Source organism: Carcharodon carcharias, chromosome 29 (assembly GCF_017639515.1).
Source record: "Carcharodon carcharias isolate sCarCar2 chromosome 29, sCarCar2.pri, whole genome shotgun sequence".
Taxonomy (NCBI): Eukaryota; Metazoa; Chordata; class Chondrichthyes; order Lamniformes; family Lamnidae; genus Carcharodon; species Carcharodon carcharias.
Window position 1 is genome coordinate 10285390 of NC_054495.1, and position 24494 is coordinate 10309883.

At 50.9% G+C, this 24494-nt stretch overlaps 1 protein-coding gene across 1 annotated transcript in view; it reads left to right on the forward strand.

The window, feature by feature from the left end:
- Nucleotides 1-24494, forward strand: part of arhgef1b (Rho guanine nucleotide exchange factor (GEF) 1b) — a 206319-nt gene that overhangs the window by 896 nt on the left and 180929 nt on the right. The gene's annotated exons all lie outside the window — the stretch shown is intronic.

Genomic DNA, 24494 nt, shown 5'->3' on the forward strand with positions numbered 1-24494 from the left:
TACCTGTCCTGGGAGTGTTTGATGGGGACAGTGTAGAGGGAGCTTTACTCTGTATCTAACCCCGTGCTGTACCTGTCCTGGGAGTGTTTGATGGGGACAGTGTAGAGGGAGCTCTACTCTGTATCTAACCCCGTGCTGTACCTGCCCTGGAGAGCACTGTCTCTGGGGCCTTCACTGCCACTCATTTATGAACTAAACCTCAATATGTCTCTTAACAAGTCCCTGGTTGTGCTTTAGGTTCTAGTTGCACACTTTAATTCCTCTCCTGTGCGGGTGGCTGAGGGCAGAAAAAAACCCACCCAATTTCCTGTTTTTAAGTGAAAGGGCAGAATGTTCACATTATACTTTCCGCTGTTGGCAAAATATTTTGTGTTTTAGTACCTGCGTCCCTTCCTCCCCTCCACCCCGCCTCCCCCCGCCTCCTCTGTCGCTCCTCTCCTGCTCACCACCACCCCCCCCACCAATCCACGTCAGAAGGCGAATGTCCTACGTCAACGTGGGGGCGTCACGGTGCCTCGATTCCACCAGTTGCCGGCTCCTCGGCCCCTGCGTGGAGCTGGTTTGGGGAGGGCAGCGGGGGAGGCGGTGGGTCAGGGGGAGGCAGGGTTATCTTTCTGTCACTCCACTTGGCTGGTTTGCAGTGCTTGAAGGAGGCCACTCTGGCCATTGTGTCCGAGACAGCTGAGAAATCGAGCCCGGTTCCTGCTTTCCAGCTCTCGGTCTGTAGCCCAATTGGTTTCATCTCCCAGTGCATCTTAAACGCGGTGAGAGTTTCTGCCTCTCCCACTCTTGTCAGGCAGGGAGTTCCAAATCCCCACCAGCCTCTAGGTGAAAACATAACTCCTTCACTCCCCTCTAATCCTATGACCAATTACTTCAAACCCATGACTCCTGGTTATTGCTCTCTTGGTCCTTCCCCTCCACTCTACCTCGTCTCTCATCATTTGATAAACCTCAATAAAATCTCTCCTCGATCTCCTCTGTTCCAAAAGAAACAAACCCTACCTTTCCCCATAGCTTGAAATTCTCCAGTCCCGGTAGCATCCTGTGTAAGTCTCCTCTGTACCCTCTCTAGTGCGATCACATCCATCCTGCAGTGTGCTGGCCAGAACTGTGCGCTTTATTCTGGCTGAGGGCTGCCTTGTGTTTTGCTACAGTTTCCAGCATAACCTCCCGGCTCTTCTGTTCTGCGCCTCCGTTAATATAGGGAAGTATCCCACAGAAATAAAAACAGAAAATGCTGGAAACACTCAGCCAGTCTGGCAGCATCTGTGGAGAGAGAGAGAAACAGGGTTAACGTCTGAGCTCGAGACTTTTTATCAGAATGTATCCCGCATGTCATCTTGACCACCCCATCTACTTGTCCTGCTGCCTTTGGGCATGTGTGGACGTGCACGCCAGCATCCCTTTCTCCCTCTGCCCTTCTCGGTATCCAACCATCTATTGGTTTGCAGCACTGAAGGAGGCCACTCTGCCCATCGTGTCCGAGACAGCTGAGAAATCGAGCCCAGTTCCTGCTTTCCAGCTCTCGGTCTGTAGCCCAACTGGTTTCATCTCCCAGTGCATCTTAAACGCGGTGAGAGTTTCTGCCTCTCCCACTCTGTCAGGCAGGGAGTTCCAAATCCCCACCAGCCTCTCGGTCTTGCCTTGCTTGTCTTCTGCAGATACGTTACCTCCCACTTCATTTCCCGCCCCGCTTCGTGCTCTGCTTCCCAAATTCGTGTCGGTTTTGCTATTTAACTAAAAAGGCTGCCAGTGCCGCGCATGCGTGGTTGTCTGCAGGTGGCTGCCGTATTTATGGTGGGCAGCAGGGCACACTTGTGGTCATCACTGGCAGTAGGAGGAGAGGATGTTGCGATTTTTCCATCCTGGACGGACAGCGATGGATTTCGGAACTAAAATGTTTTTCTCGTGAGGTATTTTACCGCGTGTCGGTGAGTGTTTCTGAACTCTGCCTTACTATTCCCGGTAACGCAAGTGGATTTTAGGTTGCTGTGCGCGTTAAGATGATAATGCCTCTATACTTGACACACAGACGATATTAGTTTTCCGTCTGCGATCCTTCCCTCCCCCTTCTGCCACTCTTTGAGTTCCAGGCTGCAGGCTCCAGCAGTTGGATATCTGTGTCTGCGTGGACAGGTTTCGGCAGCCATCTTGTGTGGCCATTTTGCATTGGCAGGACACTCAGTGTAACTAAAAACAAAATGCATTGGAAGAGGGCAGATAGATAGGATGGAGAAGGAAGAACGTAAGAGAAATGTAAAGTGATTCATCATGGTAGGATGAGCACGGAGAAACCATACAAAATAAAAGTTACAATTCTAAAGGGGGTGCAGGAGTTGAGGGACCTGCCTGTATGTGAGCATAAATCATTGAAGTTGGCAGGACAGGTTGAGAGTGCAGATAATAAAGCATTCAGTAATCCTAGGCTTTATTAATAGGGGATTAGAGGTGAAAAGCAAGAACCTTATGTTAAACTTGTATAAGACACGAGTTCGGCCTCAGCTGGAGCACTGCGTCCAGTTCTTGAGGAAAGATGTGAAGGCTTTGGAGAGAGTTCAGAAAAGATTCACGCGAATGGTTCCAGGGATGAGGACCTTCAGTTATGAAAATAGATTGGCCAAGTTGGGACCGTTTTCCTCGGAGCAGAGAAGGTCAAGAGGAGATTTGCTGGACGCGTTCGAAACCGTGAGGGGCCTCTAGAGAGAAACTGTTCCCATTGCTCAAAGGATTGAAAGTGAGAGGGCACAGATTTAACGTAATTGGCATAAGAAGTGACGGCAACAGGAGGAAGAAACGTTTTCACGCAACAAGAGGTTGAGGTCTGGAATGCAGTGCCTGAGTGTGTGGTGGAGGCAGCTTCAATCGAGGCGCTCAAAAGGGAATTGGATTGTTATCTGAAAAGGACGAATGTGCAGGGTTATGGGGAGAAGGCGGGAGAATGACACTAGGTGATTTGCCCATTCGGAGAGCTGGTGCAGATATGATGGGCTGAATGGCTTCCTGCACTGTAACGATTCTGTGAAAGTGGGAGAGGCTGCGACTCCTGGAGTTGGCTCCGCAGCGCCACCCATTGTCCAGAGCCTGCACCCACACCGTGACAGTTGACATAGGAGACATGGTGTGTTACCAAGAAATGTGTTGAGCACTGATAATGGCAGCTAGGAAGGCTTGTGGGCAGGAAACTGAGTCCCACACATCAGGTTTCACTCCGAAAGTGGAAATGAAATGGTCGCATCTTCACCGGCAAAGAGAAGGTTGAGAGACAATTGCAGCTGCTGAGTTTGTGAAGAGATTAGATAATGATAGCCATGACCAGCTTGTCGTAGAGTAGTAGAACCCAAGGATGTGGTGTGCACTTGGAGGGAGGGGAAATGCATAATGAATCTGCAGAAATATTATTTCAAATAGTCGTACAGATCTGGAGTATTGCTGAAGGAACATAGGAACAGGAGGAGGCCATTCAGCCTGTCGAGCCAGCTCCGCCATTCAATACGATCAGGGCTGATCAAACACTTCAATGCCTTTTACCCACACTATCCCCGTAACCCTTTACATTATTGCTAATCAGAAATCTATCAATTTCTACCTTAAACATACTCAAATGATTAAGCTTCCACGGCCCTCTGGGGTAGAGAATTCCAAAGATTCTCAGCTCTCTGAGTGAAGAAATTTCTCGGTCCTAAGTGGCTTCCCCCTTATTTTGAAATTGTGTCCCCTGGTTCTAGACTCCCCAGCCAGGCGAAACATCTCACCTGCATCTACCCAGTCTATCCCTTTAAGTATCTTGTCGGTTTCAATGAGATCACCTCTCAGTCTTCGAAACTCTAGAGAATCCAGGCCCAGTTTCCCCAAACTCTCTTCATAGGACAGTCCCGCCATCCCCGGAACAAGTTTGGTGAACCTTTGTTGCGCTCCCTGGATGGCAATAGTATCCTTCCTGAGGTAAGGGGACCAAAACTACACGCAGTACTGCAGGTACGGTCCAACCACGTTTCTGTACAATTGAAGCAAGACTTCACTACTCCTGTACTCAAATCCTCTTGTGATAAAGGCTAAAATTCCATTAGCTTTCCTAATAGCCTGCTGCACCTGCATGTTAGCTTTCAGTGACTCATGGACAAGGACACCCAGGTCCCTTTTGTACACCTACACTTTCTAATCCCTTCCCATTTAGGAAATACTCTGCACACCTGTTCCTTCTACCAAAGTGGATAACCTCACATTTTTCCACATTATATTACATCTGTCATGTTCTTGCCCCCTCACTTAGTCTGTTCCAATCCTCCTGTAGCCACTTTGCATCTTCCTCACAATACACATTCCCACCTAGCTTTGTATCATCCGCAAACTTGGAAATGTTATATTTGGTCCCCACATCCAAATCATTGATATATATTGTGAACAGCTGGGGCCCAAGCACTGATCCTTGTGGTACCCCACTAGTCACAGCCTGTCAATGCGAGAATGACCCGTTCATTCCTACTCTCTGTTTTCTGCCTGTTGGCCAATCCTTAATCCATGCCAGCACATAGCCTCCTATCCCATGTGCTTTTATTTTGCTAATCAACCTCCTGTGGGGGACTTTATCAAAAGCCTCCTGAAAATCCATGTATACTACGTCCATTGACTCTCCTTCATCAATTTTGTTAGTAACAGCCTCAAAAAAAACTCCAACAAATTCGTCAAACATGATTTCCCATTCACTGATCCATGCTGACTGTGCCCAGTCACATCATGATTATCCAAGTATCCATTTATCACATCCTTTGTAAGAGATTCTAGCATTTTCCCTACTATTGATATAAGGCTAGCAGGCCTGTAGTTCCCCACTTTCTCTCCACCCCCCCCACCTTCTTAAATAGTGGGGTGACATTTGCTACCTTTCAGTCTTCAGGAACTATTCCAGAATCTTTAGAATTTTGGAAAATGATCACCAATGCATCCACTCTCTCTGTAGTAACCTCTTTCAACATACTGGGACGCAGAATATCTGTTCCAGGGGACTTATCAACCTTCAGTCCCATTAGTTTCTCCAGTACAACCTTCTTACTTATACTAATTTCCTTCAACTCTTCATTCTCCCTGGTCCCTAGGATATCTAAGTCTGGGAGATTGCCTGTATCTTCCTCAGTGAAAACAGACACAAAGTAATCATTCAGTTTCTCTGCCATTTCTCTGTCCCCCATTACAAATTCTCCTGACTCTGCCTGTAATGGACCCACGTTTGCCTTAGACAAACTTTCCCTTTTTACAAAGCTATAGAGGCTTTTACAGTCTGTTTTTATGTTTTTAGCTAGATTACATTCCTATTCCATTCTCCCTTTCTTCACCAGTTTCTTGGTCTTCCTTCACTGCATTCTAAAAGCTTCCCAATCCTCAGGTTTACTACTACTTCTGGCATCTTTATAAGCCTTTTGTTTTAATCTTATATAACCCTTCACTTCCTTTGTCAGCCACGTTGACTGATTTTTTGGGTTTTTGTACCATGAAGGAATGTATGGGTGCTGTAAGCTATGCAAAAGTTCTTAGACGACTATCCATTGCCTATGTACAGTCATACCTTTTAATGTATTTTCCCAATCCACCTCAGCCAATTTGTCCCTCATGGCTTCATAATTTCCTTTATTCAACTTCAACACCCGTGCTTCAGAGTGATCTACCTCACTTTGAAACATAATGTAAAATTCTATCATGTTATGCTCCCTCATCTCTGAAGGTTCTTTTTCCGTACATAATACTTGATCTAAAATAGCCTGCCTCCTAGTCGGCTCCTCAACATACTGCTCTAGAAAACCATCCCTAACACGTTCCAGAAACTCGTCTTCCACAGCACTAGTGCTCAGTTGGTTTACCCAGTCTATATGCAGATTGAAGTCATCCATGATTACTATATTGCCCATGAGATGTGTGGAAGCTTTTTGTCTTGCACTCATCAGGACACTTTGCAAGAATACCAATACAAGGGGCAAACAACAATTTATACTGCGTGAGAAGAGAGCGCTGATTGGTTAGCAAGTGGGCTTTGATTGGTGGAGACGCTGCCATGGGGAATGCACCAGGTTGGTGCCTGACAGTTAACTGCCAAACATTGTTTGAAATTTAAACCAGGCAGCTTGACCCTGATTGGTCAAGGCATTGCCCTGAAAAGCTTCCACAGGTCTCTCTCTTTCAGCAATACTTAAATATTATTTCAGTAATTCTTTTAAGAGGCTCCTTTGGGAGCAGAGAGTGTTGATTCATTCAAATTAAACAGATTTTTCTCAAGTAACATGTCGGGATCAGCATGTGAGCAATTTGAGGCATGATGTGTGACGTGTGTAGTTTGTGTGGGAGGACCAGGTGATTTTTTTTGAAATCCTCCAAGCTCTCCAGCACTGGGCAGGGAGGGTCAGTGGGGGCAATTTCTTAATGTCGTGTCTGAATCTGTTCTAGACTAATTGATTGACACTCACTGCACTGATGAGTCACCAGCTCCATCATTGTATCACGTGGTGAGCTGGAAGGTAGAATGTGAAGCACACCAAGCAGCTCCTCTGGTCCCTGGGTATTTATGATGAGTGACCCCGGATGGAAGCAGAACAGCTCAGGAGGTGCCACTGATGCTCCAGCGCGGTCACAATGCGATGGATTGAGTCAGGAATATGTTAAACTGGCAGTTATCCGAGCAGTGCTGTCACCCGCAATTTGGTGAAGCATGTCATAGTTATGTTCTGTTTGACAACATCCAGCTGTTGTCTAACTAGACTGTGACATTCAAAAACCAAGCTGTGCAGAAATTCAGCATTTTGAGCATGTAACATATACAGGGGTGCAGGTTTGTTATTGTATATCACTGGGGTACTGTACTGCTGGGTACAGTTCTGTCACAGTATATCACTGGGATACAGTACTGGTGGGGACGGGTCTGTAACTGTACAACACTTGGGTACAGTACTGGTGGGGACAGGTCTGTCACTTTATAACACTGGGGTACAGTACTGGTGGGGACAGGTCTGTCACTTTATAACACTGGAGTACAGTACTGGTGGGAACAGGTCTGTCACTGTATAACACTGGGGTACAGTACTGGTGGGGACGGGTCTGTCACTGTATAACACTGGGGTACAGTACTGGTGGGGACAGGTCTATCACTGTATAACACTGGGGTACAGTACTGCTGGGGACAGGTCTGTCACTGTATAACACTGGGGTACAGTACTGGTGGGTACAGGTCTGTCACTGTATAACACTGGGGTACAGTACTGGTGGATACAGGTCTGTCACTGTATAACACTGGGGTACAGTACTGGTGGATACAGGTCTGTCACTGTATAACACTGGGGTAGAGTACTGGTGGGTACAGGTCTGTCACTATAACACGGGTACAGTACTGGTGGGGACGGGTCTGTAACTGTATAACACTGGGGTACAGTACTGGTGGGGACAGGTCTGTCGCTGTATGTCACTAGAGTACAGTACTGCTGGATGCAGGTATATCACTGTACAACCCTGTATATGTCAGTAACCTCCTCCAGCCCCTACAAGCCTCCCTATCTCTGTAACCTCCTCCAGCCCCTACAACCCTCTGAGATCTCTGCACTCCTCCATTTCTGGCGTCTTGAGCATTTGCTCGATTTTAATCGCTTCACCACTGGCGGCCAGGCCTTCAGCTACCTGGGCCCTAAACTCCGGCATTCTCCCTCCAAACCTCTCCAGCTCTCCTCCCTATCAGGGCGGACTTGAAAGCAACGAAAGGTGCGTTTATATAGTGCTTGTCACAACCTTTGGGATCTTCCAAAGAACATCACAAGGCAATGAAGCAAGGTTTTTTTTGGTTGAAGTGTGGTTGCATTTGTAATGTCGGAAACAGCGCAGCCAATTTGTACACAACAACCTCCCACCAGTCAAAATGATAATCAGCTTGAAGGGTTGGCGAGGGGGGGCGGGTCATAATTATAGGACAAAGGGGAGAACACCCTTGCTGCCCTTGAAATATTCCCGCGGGGAATTTTTGCACCCGCCTGTAAGGGACAAGTAGCGGTGGGGTGTTACTGTTCACCCCTGACCTCTGAGCCCTTGTGGTCTGGAGCTCTGGGTGGTGATGGTAGATGTTCCAACTTCCTTCCCATCGCGCGGCTGACCAGGAATCACTCCTGCTCTTACCGCCCGCCATTGGCGTGTGTTGGAAGGATTTTCAAGTTGACAATGAACCTGCTTGGCTGCGTTATATACTCACCCTCCCTCCCTTGGGCCGCAGGAGCTGAGGTGGGACTTGAACCTGGAGCTACTGGCTCAGAGGCAGGGACGTTAGCCGTTGCGCCACAAGTAAGGGACGTACATTGCGTTATATGACCACACATATGAGCAGACAAATGAGGAGCAGGATTAGGCCATTTAGCCCCTTGAGTCTAATAAGATTAGGGCCGATATGATAGTGTCCTCAAATCCACTTTCCTCCCCTCCACCTTCGACTCCCTTGTCAGTCAATAATCGATCTACCTCTGCCTTAACAATGTCCAGTGACTCTGTCTCCACTGTCTCCGGGGAAGAGAGCTGCAAAGACTCTCAGCCCTCTGACAGAAAACATTCTCTTTTCACCTCCGTCTCAAACGGGAGACACCTTCATTTTTAAACAGTGTCCCCCTAGTTCTAGCCTCTGCCACAGGGTGAAACATCCTCTCAGCATCTGTCCTGCCAAGCGCCAATTTGAAGTGAAGATGGCATCTTCAACCATGCAGCACCCCGAGCACTGGCACCAGGAGCGTCAGCCTTGTTTCCCTGGAGTGGGACTGGAACCTGTGACTCCTTGACTCGTGGGGGGCGAGGCGGGGGTGCTATTTACTGAGCCACGATTGATAGGGTTTATATTTGCGGTCCTACTATCTCCTTTATAATGACCTGTGGCCGCTATCAGTCTGATTGATGCAGCTTGGGACGGTTCCCTCCACCCTGGTGCTATGGACATACAAGTTGCTGTTGTTCGACTTTTAAGTTATGGCATGTGGTGCTCGGTGAAAAGTGCCGGAAGCTGCCTTTGCAAGTTTGAGGCCTTCAGGACTTTCCTTGCAGTCAGCAACCTCTGCACGGAGGTAGATGAGGCTGGAGGCTTTTTGCTGTCAAGCTCTGCATCCGGCTTTGGCATGAATGAGCTGTGTTGCTATTTTTAAGTGTGTGTGTGTGTGTGAGAGTATATCTGTGTGTGAGAGTATATCTATGTGTGTCTGTGCGTTTGTGAGTATATCTGTGTGTGTGTGTGTGTGTGTGTGTGCTCGCAGTGTGGGAGAAGGGGCTGAGTGAGACGGTGACTCCTGTCTGACCCAGATCAGTGACGCCCTCTCTCTCACTCGACCTCACAGTTAGTTACTTGCAAAGCAGCCGCCTCTTCCTGTCTGGGCTGGGTGGGAAAGCAATGGGGTGGTGGGGGGGGAGGGGGAAGGGAATGTCACAGCGGGAGAGCAGTTGTCTGCGGAGGGAGTCCTTTCTCCCCATGTTCCCCACCCCGATTGCTTGAGGGTCCAGTGCGGTGGGTGTGGGGGTGCAGCTGGGCAAATCAAAGTCCGCAAGTGTTGGACATAGCCAAGGTTGAAAGGAGATGAGGGCAATAGTGACGCTGAGGTCGGCAGGTTAGTTCAGGTGGTGGGGGGTGTGGAGGGGTGTGGGGCTTTTGCTCAAAATGAGGGCTTGCACAATTTGAGGGTCCTGGGAATGAATGCGAAGATGGAAGTCTCGAGTCCCAACACAGCCTCATACAGGATAGAAGAGGGCTTGTGTGGGACTGGAGTTTGGAGATCTACAGGAATAGGAGCAGACAGTCTGGTGGAACTGTACAATCAACTCCAGCGATACAGGCCTGTGGAAGGGGAAAGATTCAGTCCTGCTTCTAATAACTATTCAGTCACCCTGGCTAGAAAGTGTGTGCTTCTGTGTTTGGGTACTTCTGTGTGTGCTTAGGTGTTCCCCTGTGTCCGTTTCTTTGTGTGTGTTGTGTGTGTGTGTGTGTGTGTTTCTGTGCATCTTTGCATGCACCAGTTTGCATGCATGTGTGTTTTCATATGTGTCCATGTTAACTCTGTTTCCCTGTGTGTCCGTCTCTTGTGTTTGTTTCTGTATTTGTGTGAGCCCCTCTGTTTATTTGTGTGTGTGCCTGTGTGTGTTTGTTTCCCTGTGTATGTGAACTTTTGTGTGTTTGTTTTCCTGTGTGTTTGTTTTCCTGTGTGTGCGTGTCTGTGTGTGTGTGTGTATGTGTGTGTGATTGTCTTTGTGTTTGTTTGTCTCTCTGTTTACATTTGTCTTTGTGTGCTTTCTGTCTGTGTGCATGTCTGTGTTTGTTTCCATGTGTGTGCGGGTCTCTCTGTGTTTGTTTCCACATGTGTGGCTGTTTCCATATGTACACACGTGTCTAACACAGTTTTAACGTGCGTGTCCGTGTGTGTATGTCTCAATTGCATGTGTGCGTGTCAGAGCACAGTTTTCAGTGAATAACGGAATTGGGCTCAGCCTTAGGAATGCCCTATACGATGTCGCAGCCCAGCATGACTCACGGTCCCCATCATCCCTTTGCAGACTGGCCGCTTTGGGGGGCCAGAGAGCTGCAGTGCCCATGGGCACTGAACCACTGCACGCCAGAATGGGATGGGGACCGAATGAGAACAGGAAAAAAACCTGATCCTTTCCGCGTGAGTGCCTCCTGCAGCGAGTGGCTGAGCCTGTGGGTGTACGGGACGCTCAAAGGCCCCAAATGGTTCACAAATAGGGCCTTTTGGGATTCCCGCGGAATAGGTAGTGGATGCAGGGCAAGTGCTGGAGAGATTGAGGAGAAGTCACTCGAAGCAGGGAGCATAATTGCTGTGCAGTTAGGAGGCAGGAGGTCTCCAAGGATAGTGCTCAATCAGGGCCAGATTTGCAGCCAAAGTGCTTGATGCATCATTACCTCGAGGCTCCCAGGTGATCAGTCAAACCCTGAGTAATCGATAGGTCCTTCAGGCAACTCAGACAGCACTGGCTAATTGGACTGGGCACAGGCCTCTCGAGATGTGACAATGAGCAGACTCCCGACCTCAGCCTGTCGCAGGCAGGCATCAGTTGAGATAGCAGCCGGAGGGAGATATGCTCCTTTGCCTGCCCCCCAGGACAGGGTGCACCAGTAGAGCTTTCACTGGCTGGCCTCCATGTGCAGCCCTGCCAACTCCGAGCCGAGAAGTTATAGGTTCGAATCCCACTCCAGAGACTTCAGCCCGCACCCACAGTGCAGTACTGAGGGAGTGCCGCACTGTCGGAGGGTCAGTACTGAGGGAGGGCTGCACTGTCGGAGGGTCAGCACTGAGGGAGGGCTGCACTGTCGGAGGGTCAGCACTGAGGGAGGGCTGCACTGTCGGAGGGTCAGTACTGAGGGAGTGCTGCACTGTCAGAGGGTCAGTACTGAGGGAGTGCTGCACTGTCGGAGGGTCAGCACTGAGGGAGGGCTGCACTGTCGGAGGGTCACTATTGAGGGAGGACTGCACTGTCGGAGGGTCAGTACTGAGGGAGAGCTGCACTGTTGGAGGGTCAGTACTGAGGGAGTGCTGCACTGTTGGAGGGTCAGTACTGAGGGAGTGCTGCACTGTCGGAGTGTCAGTTCTGAGGGAGCACCGCACTGTCGGAGGGTCAGTACTGAGGGAGTGCTGCACTGTCGGAGTGTCAGTACTGAGGGAGCGCCGCACTGTCGGAGGGTCAGTGCTGAGGGAGTGCTGCACTGTCAGAGGGTCAGTACTGAGAGAGTGCTGCACTGTCGGAGGCTCAGTACTGAGGGAGCGCCGCACTGTCGGAGGGTCAGTACTGAGGGAGTGCTGCACTGTCAGAGGGTCAGTACTGAGGGAGCGCCGCACTGTCGGAGGGTCAGTACTGAGGGAGTGCTGCACTGTCAGAGGGTCAGTACTGAGGGAGCGCCGCACTGTCGGAGGGTCAGTACTGAGGGAGCGCCGCACTGTCGGAGGGTCAGTACTGAGGCAGCGCCGCACTGTCGGAGGGTCAGTGCTGAGGGAGCGCCGCACTGTCGGAGGGTCAGTACTGAGGGAGCGCCGCACTGTCGGTGGTTCAGCGCTGAGGGAGTGTCGCACTGTCGGAGGGTCAGTACTGAGGGATTGCCGCACTGTCGGAAGATTAATCATTGCATTGTGTACTGTATCTTGACCTGACTGTCACTGATAAGAACGGAAGAAACGGGAGCAGGAGTTGCTGAAATGGCCCCTCGAGCCTGCTCTGGCATTCAGTGTGCTCATGCCTGATCTGTAACTGCACTTTCCTGCCTGGTCCTCATCACCATTAACTTGGCTGAAGTTCAAAAAACTGCCTGCCTCGACCATTTCAACCCTCTGAGGCGGAGAATTCCAAAGATTTGCTGTCCTCCGAGAGAAGAAATTCCTCCTCATCTCCGTCTCAATTGTGCACACCCCTCCCCCCCCCCCCCCCCCCAACCACACCCACTCCCCGTGTTCGGAAAGCATGCTCCAAAGTCCTAGGTCCCCCCCGTGAAGTGAAACACCCTCCCAGCATGCACCCTGTCAAGCCCCCTCGGAACCTTGTACGTTTCAATAAGTTCACCTCTCATTCTTCTAAAACATGTTTCGGCTCAACCTGCTGAACCTTTCCTCGCAAGACAAACCCCTTCGTCCCAGGAATCAGCTGAGTGAACCTTCTGCTCCAATGGAAATGTAACACTCCTTAAGTAAGGAGACCAAAACTGTACACGGCAGCCTAGGCGTGGTTTCATCAATGCCCTGATAGATGGATGGGGCTTGTGCTCAGCTCTATACGTAGACAGCAGCTCCAGTCAGCACTGGCTGCCAGCGTGTGTGTTGGGTTGGACATGTTTAACAGCCCCGTCGTCTCAGCCCCTTACATTCCTACCAGCGTTCCCTTTGAGCGGTGCAGAGCTGGGGGCAAGGATGCTGCGTACGCCCAGCGTTCTCTCTGAGCCAGTGTGCCTCGCATGGCTGCACAACGATCTTAGAGGGAGCCACACACGGTTCCACAAACCCAGCCTCGAGCAGCAACGGGAAATGGCGGTGCCCTTAGTCAGCCCCTAGGCCCTTTTGTGCCTCAACAGGAATGCGAGTCTGAACCGGTTCCGTCCGCTGCTAATCCCTCCGCACGTTATCGCTCTCTGACACAACCTCCCGCCCCACCACCAGAACATAAGCCAGAGTAGGACTGGCCCATTCAGCCCCTTGGGCGTTGTTGCCAGCCAGTGAGATCATGGTTGCTCTTCTACCTCAACCCCGCTGTCCCCCGCTCCATTAATTCCCTTGGTGCCCAAAGATCTGTCAATCCCGGCCTTGAGTACACTCAGCGACTGAGCATCCACAGCCCTTCTGGGGTAGAGAGTCCCCAAGATTCACAACCCTCGGAGTGGAGAAATTGTTCATCATCTTGGTCCAAAATGGCCGGCCCCTTATCTTGAGAATGTGGCACTGAATTCAGCACCCTCCAGCCGAGGAGGAAACACTCCTTCAGCATCCACCCTGTCAAACCCTCCCAAGAAATTTGGATATTTCAAGAGATCGCCTTTGATTCCGTGAAATTGCAGAGAATTTGGCTGATTCTAAGCAATATTAGAGCCTCTGCCACAGCTTCAGGCTTTATGGTCAGTGAGTGTTGCATTTGCATAGTGCCCTTAACATAGTAAAAATCTCACATGGCAATTGACAGGAGCATAATTGCACAAACAAGTGATGCTGAGCCACATAAGGAGATTTTGGGACAGGTTACCAAAAGCTTGGTCAAAAGAACCAGATTTTAAGGAGTGTCTTAAAGAGTAGGGAGGTGGAGTGGTTTAGGGAGGGAATTCTAGAGCATGGAGCCTGGGTAGCTCATCTTGTGTGTCTGGATTCTTGCTGCAAGAAATGGCGCCTCCATTAGGCAGACATCGTAATTGTAGCATGACCCGTTTTCATAGTTATTTTATAATGGGCCTGACTTTGCAGTCAGCAGCCAAGAAATGGCATTCAAGGTTCATTCTAATAGCCCAGACTTTCTGTGGGCCTTTGAACTGGAGTTTCCAGTCAGCCAACCATCCATGAAACAAATTACAGGACATCTGAGGCCCATGTGAAAAGGACAAGCATCTTTAAGCAATCAGACTCAAAAGTCATTACTGAGCAGCGCAAAGTCTGAATCAGGAAGTAGATTATTTAAATCAATACCAAATCCTGAACAATAGTGACATTAAGAGAGGGAAAGAAAGATGGGATTGAGAGAGAGAGATAAAAGAGAGAAAAAAATGCAAATGCCAATATTTAAATCTTTTATTGTTTTAAAATCATCAAAAGTAGAAATCTGAAGGAATGAGGATCTACACTTGTTTAATTTTTCAATGCTGGAGAGGTTGTTTGGGAGTAATTAAGACTTATGCTGTTAGATTGGAGTGGGAAAGCCCTAATTCTCTCTGGGGAATTTAGTGGGGAGCTATCATATATAAAGGCAGTGCCCCTTGTGTTTTGAATGCCAGGCTCCTGGCTACGGGACTGATATAGCGCAGAATCTGGAGGAGCAGGGCAACCCGGATGGTGTCCTCCTGATTTTCGTGTTTAAGTGCACAGAGGTGGACACTGGAAGTTGCTGCCCGATTTAGAATCATAGAATTGTATAGCATGGAAAGAGGCCATTCGGCCCATCGTAGCTGTACTGACTCTCTGAAAAGGGCTTTCCAGGAAGCAACGACCAGGAGAGCAGCTCCCCTGGGAGGGACTGACCCATCCCAGCTCACAGCCTCTCAGTGTTCTACCTTGGACACTCCACGCGCACGCACAATATCATCGAATCTTCAGGAGTCCATTCTGCCCATCGTGCTGGGCATCTTTGAAAGAGCTATTCCTTCAAACCCCGCAATTCTTCCTTTTGAAGTATTTATCCCATTCCCCTTTTGAAAGTTCCTATTGAATCTGCTTCCACCGTCCTTTCAGGCAGCACGTTCCAGACCACAACAACTCACTGCGCAAGAGACTTTCTCCTTATCGCCCCTCCTGCTTCTCTTGCCAGTTTCCTTCAGCCTGTGTCCCTTGATTACCGACCCTTCTGCTCCTGAAAACAGAGTAAATAAGGAGAAACTCATCGAATCCCCTCGTGATTTTGCACACCTCGATTAAATCTCCTCTTGACCTCCCTTTAGAGAGGCTGCCTAACAGACTTAGAGAAATAGCTCCAAAAGCGAGGCGTTTCAGTTAAGTGAAGGTAGATTCGGGTAACTGGGACTGTTCCCTTTAGATAATGGAGCGCCGAGAGGAGATTTGATAGAGGTGTTCAAAATCATGGACAGATTGGATGGAGAGAAACTGTTCCCGTCGGTGGAAGGGTTGAGAAGCAGAGGACACCGATTTAAGGTGATTGGCAAAAGAAGCAATGGTGATGTGAGGAAGCACCTTTCCATGCAGCGAGTGGTTAGGATCTGGAATGCACTGCCCGAGGGTGTGGTGGAGGCAGGGTCAATCGAGGCACACAAAAGGGAATTGGAAGAAAGGTATGAAAAGAAATGCTGGGGTAGAGGGAAAGGGCAGGGGATTGAGACGAGCTGAGTTGCTCTTGCAGAGAACCACCATGGACACGATGGGCCGAATGGTCTCCCTTAGTGCAGTAACCATTCTATAATCTCCCCCATTGGTTCCATGAACAGTTCTCTTCAATCTGTCCCCCTCTGCTTACTGACCCCCACCCCACCGGAAACCGTTTCTCCTTATTCACTCTATCAAAACCCCTTCATGATTTAGAACACCTCTGTTAGATCTCCCTCTTAACCTTCTCTGGCTCCAAGGAGAACAATCCCAGCTTCTCCAGTCTCTGCACATTAACTGGAACCCCTCATCCCTGGAACCGTTTTGGAAAATCTCCTCCGCACCCTCACCAAGGCATTGACATCCTTCCCAAAGTGCAGGGCCTGGAATTTGACAAGCTGCTCGAGCTGGAGCCCAGCCACTGCTTTTCAAAAGCTTCAGTATAACTACCTTGATGTTTTCCTGTACTTTGTGTCTTTATTTATAAACACCCCGGTCTCATTTGCCTTTTTAATAGCCTTCTCGACTTGTCCTGCCCACGTTCAGATACTTGCATAAGTGAATCCTGGGGTGCCTCTGTTCCTGCGCCCCCTTAGATTACACCGTTCAAAGACACTGTTTGATGTATTGCTTGGAGGGGCTGACAGCTCATTTTAACTGCGCAGCATTGTAGCTGACTGGGGCTGCTGTTTCTCATGCTGACACCTCCTGCTTTTGAGTGGCCTCTGACACGAACCTTCAATCTTCTGCTCAGGCTTCCTGTGGCTGCTGGTCGGTGCTGCTGTTCCAAGAGTCATTGCTCCCTGCATTCCACTGCCGTGCTGTTCACTCTCTCCCAGCTCAGTGTGCACTCAGTTCCCTTCCCACTCCCCCAGAGCCCAGTGATGCTGAGATATCCTCACGTACATCACCACTCATTGACTTCACTCAGCCCCGTGGTCACTGTTAACATCTATCTACCGTGCTGTACCTGTCCTGGGAGTGTTTGATGGGGACAGTGTACAGGTGGCTTTACTCTGTATCTAACCCCGTGCTGTACCTGTCCTGGGAGTGTTTGATGGGGACAGTGTAGAGGGAGCTTTACTCTGTATCTAACCCCGTGCTGTACCTGTCCTGGGAGTGTTTGATGGGGACAGTGTAGAGGGAGCTTTACTCTGTATCTAACCCCGTGCTGTACCTGTCCTGGGAGTGTTTGATGGGGACAGTGTAGAGGGAACTTTACTCTGTATCTAACCCCGTGCTGTACCTGTCCTGGGAGTATTTAATGGGGACAGTGTACAGGTGGCTTTACTCTGAATCTAACCCCGTGCTGTACCTGTCCTGGATGTGTTTGATGGAGACAGTGTAGTGGGAGCTTTACTCTGTATCTAACCCCATGGTGTACCTCTCCTGGGAGTGTTTGATGGGGATATTTTAAAGGGAGTTTTTCTCTGTATCTAACCCCGTGCTGTACCTGTCCTGAATGTGTTTGATGGGGATAGCTTTACTTTGTATCTAACCCCGTGTTGTACCTGCCCTGTGAGTGTTTGATGGAGACAGTGTAGAGGGAGCTTTACTCTGTATCTAATCACATGGTGTAGCTGTCCTGGGTGTGTTTGATGGGGACATTTTAGAGGGAGTTTTACTCTGTATCTAACCCCTTGCTGTACCTGTACAGGGAATTTTTGATGGGGACAGTGTAGAGGGAGTTTTACTCTGTATCTAACATTGTGCTGTACATCTCTTGGAAGTATTTGCTGGGGACAGTGTAGAGGGAGTTTTACTCTTTATCTAACCCCGTGCTGTACCTGTCCTGGGAGTGTTGGCTGGGGACAGTGTAGAGGGAGTTTTACTCTGTATCTAACCCCGTGCTGTACATGTCTTGGGAGTGTTGGATGGGGACAGTGCAGAGGGAGCTTTACTCTGTATCTAACCCCATGCTGTACCTGCCCTGGGGACAGTGTAGAGATATGGATTAAGCTTGTCCACTTGCTCAGAATCGCTGGAAGTGATTCACTGCTGTTGAAGTGCAGTCACTACCATGTTATAAGCACGGAGTCTGCCAATCCATGTATCGCAAAGCCCAGTGAACAGCAATGATCCTAATGACCGGATAGACGTTGTTGCAGTATAAATGTTGGCCCAGCAAAAGTGGACAAACTTCACCTGCGATATTTCCAGTGCTACTCTATCTTTCATATCTAATACTTGAGTTCGTAAAGCGCCTTTGGCACGGTAAAATATCCACAAGGTGCTTCACTGGGCTGTTAATGAGATCAACTTTAACTCTGAACCACGTGAGACATGAGGACAAGCGGCCAAAAGCTTGGTAAAAGAGGTCGGCTTTAAGGAGCGTCTTAGAGGAGAAAAGTGAGAGCTGGAGAGTTTGCGGGAGGAAATTCCAGAGTCTAGGGCCCAGGCACCTGAAGGCATGGCTGCCACTGTTGGATCAATGGCAAAAGGCCTGAATTGGGTTGTAGGGGCTGGAGGAGGTTACAGGGATATAGAGGGTCGTAGGGACTGGAGGAGGTTACAGGTATAAGGATTGTTGTAGGTGCTGGAGGAGGTTACAGAGATAGGGAGGGTTGTAGGGGCTGGAGGAGGTTACAGAGATGGGGAGGGTTGTAGGGGCTGGAGGAGGTTACAAGGATAGGGAGGTTTGTAGTGGCTGGAGGAGGTTACAGAGATGGAGAGGGTTGCAGGGGCTCGAGCAGGTTACAGAGATAGGGAGGGTTGTAAGGGCTGGAGGGGGTTACAGAGATAGTGGGGTTGCAGGGGCTGGAGGAGATTACAGAGATATGGGAGGTTGTAGGGGCTGGAGGAGGTTACAGGGATAGGGAGGGTTGTAGGGGGCTGGAGGAGGTTACAGAGATAGGGAGGTTTGTAGGGGCTGGAGGAGGTTACAGAGATAGGGAGGGTTGTAGGGGCTGGAGGAGGTTACAGAGATAGGGAGGGCTGTCGGGGCTGGAGGAGGCTATAGAGATAGGGAGGGTTGTAGGGGCTAGAGGAGGTTACAGAGATAGGGAGGGTTGTAGGGGCTGGAGGAGGTTACAGAGATAGGGAGGGCTGTCGGGGCTGGAGGAGGCTATAGAGATAGGGAGGATTGTAGGGGCTAGAGGAGGTTACAGAGATAGGGAGGGTTGTCGGGGCTGGAGGAGGTTAGAGAGATAGGGAGGGTTGTAGGGGCTGGAGGAGGTTAGAGAGATAGGGAGGGTGTAGGGGCTAGCGTTTACAGAGATGGGGAGGGGGAGAGGCCAGGGAAGGATATGAAAACAGGAATAATAAAATTGAGGAGTTGCCGGACAGTCTGAAAATAGACGAGAGTTTATTTAGAGGTGCTTCTTGGTTTTTTTTTAGCGTGTGTGTCATTTCCTCCTTTTGAGCTACTCTCTCCTCGATTTATCACGAGGAGAGGAGCAGTGGCTGCTGCTGCCAGACAGGCCGCGCTCTGTGTGCCAAGAGCTGGGTTAGCACAGCTCAGCCGAGCACAGTGAACCTCCCTGGGTCACAAGTTCATAATGGAGCCTAGCCTGAGGTGGCCCCTTTCAAGGCCCCAGTGGTGCTGGTTTTACAAGGTCCCAATCGCAACTGGGCTGGGTCTGCTTTGCTGTGTGGCTCTGGGCCTCGCACAGGCCAGCCAGGACCCGGGTTTGAATCCCCCCCCCACCAGCCCTGCAGTTCAGCTTGTGGCGGGGGTTCCAGCTCTCGGGCGGGTGTCTGTACACCGCAGCTTAGTATCCTGGCTTAGAAAGGAGGGCTGTTGTGTGGGGAAGAGGAGGCAGATAGATTAACCTTCCTCACTGGAGACCCTTCTCCGCTTGGGAGTGAGGCAGCTCTGGGCCTCCCCCTGCAAGCTCTCTCCATGGTTGCATAGACCTCTCTAAGTCTCACTGAGATGAATCACAGAGGCTGAGCTGTGACTTGGGGTGGGGTGTTAGTTGTGGGCCCATACACCAAGGGAGCAATAGATTGAAAGCTGGGGTCTGTCACTGTAACTTTACAGTCAGACCACCACAGCTAGGCACCAAACTCACCCAATCCGCCACTCCCCCACACAATCTCTGCACCACCCACCCACCCAATCCCCCTCTCTCCACACAACCTACTTCTCCTGTCAAATTCCCTCCCCTCTACATCAAGACAGACAGAGAGAAAGAGAAACAGAGGCACAGAGAAAGGAGTGTGAGCGAGACAGATGGCAGAGAGAGCGAGACAGATGGCAGAGAGAGCGAGACAGATGGCAGAGAGAGCGAGACAGATGGCAGAGAGAGCGAGACGGATGGACAGGAAAGAGAGAGCGAGACGGATGGACAGGAAAGAGAGAGCGAGACGGATGGACAGGAAAGAGAGAGCGAGACGGATGGACAGGAAAGAGAGAGCGAGACGGATGGACAGGAAAGAGAGAGCGAGACGGATGGACAGGAAAGAGAGAGCGAGACGGATGGACAGGAAAGAGAGAGCGAGACGGATGGACAGGAAAGAGAGAGCGAGACGGATGGACAGGAAAGAGAGAGCGAGACGGATGGACAGGAAAGAGAGAGCGAGACGGATGGACAGGAAAGAGAGAGCGAGACGGATGGACAGGAAAGAGAGAGCGAGACGGATGGACAGGAAAGAGAGAGCGAGACGGATGGACAGGAAAGAGAGAGCGAGACGGATGGACAGGAAAGAGAGAGCGAGACGGATGGACAGGAAAGAGAGAGCGAGACGGATGGACAGGAAAGAGAGAGCGAGACGGATGGACAGGAAAGAGAGAGCGAGACGGATGGACAGGAAAGAGAGAGCGAGACGGATGGACAGGAAAGAGAGAGCGAGACGGATGGACAGGAAAGAGAGAGCGAGACGGATGGACAGGAAAGAGAGAGCGAGACGGATGGACAGGAAAGAGAGAGCGAGACGGATGGACAGGAAAGAGAGAGCGAGACGGATGGACAGGAAAGAGAGAGCGAGACGGATGGACAGGAAAGAGAGAGCGAGACGGATGGACAGGGGGGAGAGAGCGAGACGGATGGACAGGGGGGAGAGAGCGAGACGGATGGACAGGAAAGAGAGAGCGAGACGGATGGACAGGAAAGAGAGAGCGAGACGGATGGACAGGAAAGAGAGAGCGAGACGGATGGACAGGAAAGAGAGAGCGAGACGGATGGACAGGAGGGAGAGAGCGAGACGGATGGACAGGAGGGAGAGAGCGAGACGGATGGACAGGAGGGAGAGCGCGAGACGGATGGACAGGAGGGAGAGCGCGAGACGGATGGACAGGAGGGAGAGAGCGAGACGGATGGACAGGAGGGAGAGAGCGAGACGGATGGACAGGAGGGAGAGAGCGAGACGGATGGACAGGAGGGAGAGAGCGAGACGGATGGACAGGAGGGAGAGAGCGAGACGGATGGACAGGAGGGAGAGAGCGAGACGGATGGACAGGAGGGAGAGAGCGAGACGGATGGACAGGAGGGAGAGAGCGAGTCGGATGGACAGGAGGGAGAGAGCGAGACGGATGGACAGGAGGGAGAGAGCGAGACGGATGGACAGGAGGGAGAGAGCGAGACGGATGGACAGCAGGGAGAGAGCGAGACGGATGGACAGCAGGGAGAGAGCGAGACGGATGGACAGGAGGGAGAGAGCGAGACGGATGGACAGGAGGGAGAGAGCGAGACGGATGGACAGGAGGGAGAGAGCGAGACGGATGGACAGGAGGGAGAGAGCGAGACGGATGGACAGGAGGGAGAGAGCGAGACGGATGGACAGGAGGGAGAGAGCGAGACGGATGGACAGGAGGGAGAGAGCGAGACGGATGGACAGGAGGGAGAGAGCGAGACGGATGGACAGGAGGGAGAGAGCGAGACGGATGGACAGGAGGGAGAGAGCGAGACGGATGGACAGGAGGGAGAGAGCGAGACGGATGGACAGGAGGGAGAGAGCGAGACGGATGGACAGGAGGGAGAGAGCGAGACGGATGGACAGGAGGGAGAGAGCGAGACGGATGGACAGGAGGGAGAGAGCGAGACGGATGGACAGGAGGGAGAGAGCGAGACGGATGGACAGGAGGGAGAGAGCGAGACGGATGGACAGGCAGGAGAGAGAGAGAGAGCGAGACAGACAAGAAAGAGAGAGAGAGAGAGAGCGAGACAGACAGGAAAGAGAGAGAGCGAGACAGACAGGAAAGAGAGAGAGCGAGACAGACAGGAAAGAGAGAGAGCGAGACAGACAGGAAAGAGAGAGAGCGAGACAGACAGGAAAGAGAGAGAGCGAGACAGACAGGAAAGAGAGAGAGCGAGACAGACAGGAAAGAGAGAGAGCGAGACAGACAGGAAAGAGAGAGAGCGAGACAGACAGGAAAGAGAGAGAGCGAGACAGACAGGAAAGAGAGAGAGCGAGACAGACAGGAAAGAGAGAGAGCGAGACAGACAGGAAAGAGAGAGAGCGAGACAGACAGGAAAGAGAGAGAGCGAGACAGACAGGAAAGAGAGAGAGCGAGACAGAGAGACAGACAGGAAAGAAAGAGAGAGAGAGAGAGAGCGAGACAGACAGGAAAGAAAGAGAGAGAGAGAGCGAGACAGACAGGAAAGAGAGAGAGAAAGAAAGAGCGAGACAGACAGGAAAGAGAGAGAGAGTGCGAGACAGACAGGAAAGAGAGAGAGAGAGAGCGAGACAGACAGGAAAGAGAGAGAGAGAGAGCGAGACAGACAGGAAAGAGAGAGAGAGAGAGCGAGACAGACAGGAAAGAGAGAGAGAGAGAGTGAGACAGACAGGAAAGAGAGAGAGAGAGAGTGAGACAGACAGGAAAGAGAGAGAGAGAGAGTGAGACAGACAGGAAAGAGAGAGAGAGAGCGAGACAGACAGGAAAGAGAGAGAGAGAGAGCGAGACAGACAGGAAGAGAGAGAGAGAGCGAGACAGACAGGAAAGAGAGAGAGAGAGCGAGACAGACAGGAAAGAGAGAGAGAGAGAGAGCGAGACAGACAGGAAAGAGAGAGAGAGAGAGCGAGACAGACAGGAAAGAGAGAGAGAGAGAGCGAGACAGACAGGAAAGAGAGAGAGAGAGAGCGAGACAGACAGGAAGAGAGAGAGAGAGCGAGACAGACAGGAAGAGAGAGAGAGAGCGAGACAGACAGGAAGAGAGAGAGAGAGCGAGACAGACAGGAAAGAGAGAGAGAGAGAGAGAGCGAGACAGACAGGAAAGAGAGAGAGAGAGAGCGAGACAGACAGGAAAGAGAGAGAGAGAGAGCGAGACAGACAGGAAAGAGAGAGACAGCGAGACAGACAGGAAAGAGAGAGAGAGAGCGAGACAGACAGGAAAGAGAGAGAGAGAGCGAGACAGACAGGAAAGAGAGAGAGAGAGCGAGACAGACAGGAAAGAGAGAGAGAGAGCGAGACAGACAGGAAAGAGAGAGAGAGAGAGAGCGAGACAGACAGGAAAGAGAGAGAGAGAGAGAGCGAGACAGACAGGAAAGAGAGAGAGAGAGAGAGCGAGACAGACAGGAAAGAGAGAGAGAGAGAGAGAGACAGACAGGAAAGAGAGAGAGAGAGAGCGAGACAGACAGGAAAGAGAGAGAGAGAGAGCGAGACAGCCAGGAAAGAGAGAGAGAGAGAGCGAGACAGACAGGAAAGAGAGAGAGAGAGAGCGAGACAGCCAGGAAAGAGAGAGAGAGAGAGCGAGACAGCCAGGAAAGAGAGAGAGAGAGAGCGAGACAGCCAGGAAAGAGAGAGAGAGAGAGCGAGACAGCCAGGAAAGAGAGAGAGAGAGAGAGAGAGAGCGAGACAGCCAGGAAAGAGAGAGAGAGAGAGAGAGAGAGCGAGACAGCCAGGAAAGAGAGAGAGAGAGAGCGAGACAGCCAGGAAAGAGAGAGAGAGAGAGAGAGCGAGACAGCCAGGAAAGAGAGAGAGAGAGAGAGAGCGAGACAGCCAGGAAAGAGAGAGAGAGAGAGAGCGAGACAGCCAGGAAAGAGAGAGAGAGAGAGAGAGCGAGACAGCCAGGAAAGAGAGAGAGAGAGAGAGAGCGAGACAGCCAGGAAAGAGAGAGAGAGAGAGAGTGAGACAGACAGGAAAGAGAGAGAGAGAGCGAGACAGACAGGAAAGAGAGAGAGAGAGAGAGCGAGACAGACAGGAAGAGAGAGAGAGAGCGAGACAGACAGGAAAGAGAGAGAGAGAGCGAGACAGACAGGAAAGAGAGAGAGAGAGAGAGCGAGACAGACAGGAAAGAGAGAGAGAGAGAGAGCGAGACAGACAGGAAAGAGAGAGAGAGAGAGCGAGACAGACAGGAAAGAGAGAGAGAGAGAGAGCGAGACAGACAGGAAGAGAGAGAGAGAGCGAGACAGACAGGAAGAGAGAGAGAGAGCGAGACAGACAGGAAAGAGAGAGAGAGAGAGAGCGAGACAGACAGGAAAGAGAGAGAGAGAGAGAGCGAGACAGACAGGAAAGAGAGAGAGAGAGAGCGAGACAGACAGGAAAGAGAGAGAGAGAGAGCGAGACAGACAGGAAAGAGAGAGACAGCGAGACAGACAGGAAAGAGAGAGAGAGAGCGAGACAGACAGGAAAGAGAGAGAGAGAGCGAGACAGACAGGAAAGAGAGAGAGAGAGCGAGACAGACAGGAAAGAGAGAGAGAGAGAGAGAGCGAGACAGACAGGAAAGAGAGAAAGAGAGAGAGCGAGACAGACAGGAAAGAGAGAGAGAGAGAGAGCGAGACAGACAGGAAAGAGAGAGAGAGAGAGAGCGAGACAGACAGGAAAGAGAGAGAGAGAGAGAGCGAGACAGACAGGAAAGAGAGAGAGAGAGAGCGAGACAGACAGGAAAGAGAGAGAGAGAGAGCGAGACAGCCAGGAAAGAGAGAGAGAGAGAGCGAGACAGCCAGGAAAGAGAGAGAGAGAGAGCGAGACAGCCAGGAAAGAGAGAGAGAGAGAGCGAGACAGCCAGGAAAGAGAGAGAGAGAGAGCGAGACAGCCAGGAAAGAGAGAGAGAGAGAGCGAGACAGCCAGGAAAGAGAGAGAGAGAGAGCGAGACAGACAGGAAAGAG